The sequence below is a fragment of the Grammomys surdaster genome, unplaced genomic scaffold (genome assembly GCF_004785775.1).
Source record: "Grammomys surdaster isolate TR1022 unplaced genomic scaffold, NIH_TR_1.0 573, whole genome shotgun sequence".
NCBI classification, from domain to species: Eukaryota; Metazoa; Chordata; class Mammalia; order Rodentia; family Muridae; genus Grammomys; species Grammomys surdaster.
Window position 1 is genome coordinate 327,466 of NW_021604992.1, and position 3,837 is coordinate 331,302.

The following is a 3,837-nucleotide window of genomic DNA, read 5'->3' on the forward strand; positions in this document are numbered from 1 at the left end:
TCAGGATATCCATGCTATGCTCCACAGATGCAAAGAAGCTAAATAGGAAGAAAAGTCCAAGCAAGAATGCTTGAATCTCGCTTAGAAAGGGGAATAAAATAGTTGTAAGAGGGAAATGGAGGGAATGAATTGGGTTGTGAGGATGGACAGGAAAGGAATAGTGTATTCAGAATCAGGGATGAGGAGGGAAAAGAGAGATGGCCAGGTAGAAATCTACATCTAGCAGAGGTGGGGAGGCAGGGGTGCATTTCAAAGATGTGCCAGAGGTCTGGGAAAGGGGAGGAGCCCAAGAATCATTGGAGGTGATCTTAGATGGGACTCAGAATTGGTGATATGGATCCTGAAGTGGCCACCTCCTGTAGCAAGATAGGAACCATAAAACAATAGGGAAACAAACCCACTCTCAAATTTTTCAACTCAAAATTTACCCTGCCTAGAAGAAATGTAGGGACAGGAAATGAACTGGAGACTGCAGAAATAGCCTAGCTATAACCAGTCCTACTAAAGACCATAGGCAATCACCAATCCCTTACACTATTACAAAATGTTTTTAAAAGAACATCTCTTCTGTACAATATGGTGGTCATGGAAATCAAACATATTTGCATGTATCTCAAAATTTTTTAGAGGCTAATGAAACAAAAAATGGAATCAATGAGAATTAAATTATTTGGAAGTTTTCAGATCATATTATATTTGGTAAAGCCTGAGATTCTGTTCCATCAGATTGTCTTACAAAATCATAATAAAAAGTATCATTTAATGTAGTTCACATTTTTGTTTCATTTACTACATCAGCTTCAACATGCTTATATTTTCATGCTTATATTTTATTCCATTATATATTATAATATGTCATGCTCATTTTTTCATAAAATATCAGTTGTTTTATGTTTCAGAATTTTCCATGATTATTTCTTATGTGCTTCTAAATATGCTGTTACCTAGTTTAAAAAGTGTTTTTAAATTTATAATTAAATTCTCCTGAATTTTAAAAATTCCAACTATTTACTTTTTAAAGTCGTCACATCTTTAAAGAAAATCAATCTTCTAAAAATTTAAGAGATAAGCCAGCCAATGGTGATACAACAATTTACTTTCACCACTTGTAAGCAGAAGCAGGCAGATCTCTGATTTTGAGGACAGCCTGTCATAGAGTTTGAGGACAGCTATGGTCTCATAGTAAAACCCTGTCTCAAAAAACAGACAAAAAGTATTTTCATAGTATACCCCTCTAGATTGTTTAAATGCCTGAATACATTTTGCTTATAATATATTAACATATTGCCTTGTAGTGTAATTTTCTTCACTTAATCACACTTTTGGAAGCTCAAAGACTAGAGCACTTATCTAGCATGCATGAAGCCTTGGTGCTGCATAAAGCTAGATGTGATACTGGAATCTTAGTGCTTCAGAAGTTGAGGCAGGAGGATCAAATCACAAGGTCCTCTTTAGCTCCATAGAGTTAGAGGACATCCTGAGATACCATAAGACCTCGCCTCAAAGGAAAAAAATTTAAAAATCACCTTTCTGCTCTGATACCACTCCTGAAAATATGGCGATGTTTCTAAGAGCTGTCAAACTTTCTGCAAGAAATGTAGTAAGCCTAGCCCCACAGTTACATAGTACATGAATTGCAAGGACCCTCTGTCTGCCCATGGTAACTGACCTTCTGACAGGCAACAGAGAGGGTATGGTAGCAGCCTAAGACTATTTTTGTGAAGACTCAGCTATCCCACTCCTAGTCATATACCTAGAAGATGCTCCAACATATAATAAGAACACATACTCCACTATGTTCACAGCAGCCTTATTTATAATAGCCAGAAGCTGGAAAGAACACAGATGCCCTTCAATAGAGGAATGGATAAAGACAATATGGTACTTTTACACAATGGAGTACTACTCTGCTATTAAAAACAATGAATTCATGAAATTCTTAGGCAAATCGACGGAACTAGAAAATATCATCCTGAGTGAGGTAACCCAATCACAAAAGTACACACAAGCTATGAACTCTATGATTATTGGATATTAGCCCAAAAGCTCAAAATGCCCAAGATACAACTCACAGACCACATGAAGCTCATGAAGAAGGAAGAGCAAATTGTGGGTGCTTCATTCCTTCTTAGAAGGAGTAAAAAAACGCTCGTGTGACAAGTGATCAGTGTGGGACAGAACCTGAAGGAGGGGCAGTCGGGAGACTGCCTCACCTGGGGATCCATCCCATGTGCAGGCACCAAAGGCAAACCATGATGTGCATGCCAGGAAGTTCAGGCTGACAGGTGCCTGATATAGCTGACTTTTTAGAGATCTGCCAGAGCCTGACATATACAGAGGCAGATGCTCACAACTAATGATTGAACTGATCATTGGTTCCCAAAGGAGAAGTTAGACAGAAGACAGAAGGAGCTGAAGGGGTTTCCAGACCCATGGGGAAAGCAGCAATACCAACCAACTAGAGCTCCCAGAGTCTAAACCACCAGCCAGGAAGCACATAGGGAAGAACCTATGGCTCCAAGTGTATATATAGAGGAGGATGACCTTGTTGAACATAGGTGGGAGACGAGGTCCTTGGTCTCATGAAGGTGGATGCCCCAATATGAGGGAACTTGAGGGCAAGGAGGTGGGAGTGGGTGGGTGGGGGGACCCCCTCTTCGAAGCAGGAGGAGGGGATGGCATAGGGGGTTTCTAGGTGGGGATAACATCTGAAATGTAAATAAAATATCCAATAAAACAGAAGAGTTTTGTATTTTGTAAGTATACAGAACACTGAATAAATGCTATGTCACATTAAAAAAAAAGAAAGGGCTAAAACTGCAGAGAAGATTGTGTTAAAGCATGAGTCTGTCACCCACAACAGAGCAAAGGAAATACTGGGAAGCACAATCAGAGATAGAGACAAGTGATCAGTTCTAAGCTGATTGTGTTATAAAGACAATAAAATTAAGAGCACTAAATCACTAGAAGAAAAGAAGGAGGAACAGGAGAATGTGGTAGAGAAGAAGGAAATAATAAGGAAAGAAAAAGACAAAACATGGTAAAGGGTAGCAGGAGGAATGGCTCAGTAGTATAGTGCACTTGTTACTCTTCTAGAAGACCCAGGTTTGGTTCCCAGTACCCACATTCTGGCTCACAACTGTTTGTAACTCCAGTTCTAGAGGAAGATCTCAAATCTTACCTTAAAAGCCTTGAGTTTAAATCTTAAAAGTTAATGAGTTAATGACAACACTTTAATGCAGTTTTTGTTTGTTTTGGTTTGGTTTGTGTGTTGGTTTGTTATGCTTGTACTTGGTCTGATAAAGGACCAGATATATCTAACAGTTTAAATGACCTTTACATTGTCTCAATAGCCAGAGGCTCCCCCAATTTCATTACCAGGTGACTAATAGCACAAGTGACATCCATATTGTTGATATGATTAAGAACATGCCAGAAGCTTCCTTCGGCTCATAAAATAGTACAGGTAACCCATCTCTAAAACTACAAGAAATGACATGTACCCTAGGTTGAGTTACTATGTAATTACACTTCTTTGTGTACTAGAGATTATATTACACCAGGAAACCTTTTTTCCAAACTATGCAATGTCTTAATTGGTTGGGAATACACCACCTGACACCAGAGTTCCTAAGTATGATCCAAATTAATGAAGTGACTTCAAACTGGGTTTTATTTTTCACCTCTTCACAGTTTGCTTAACTGCCTGTACACTGGCAGGATTCCCCTTACTCAGAGTACAGAAGAGTGGTTAAAAAATCCTTGTACTGGAGTTACTAAGAGCTAGGAATGATGCAGGTGTTGGGACTAAAACCCACATCCCTGGAAGCACAACCA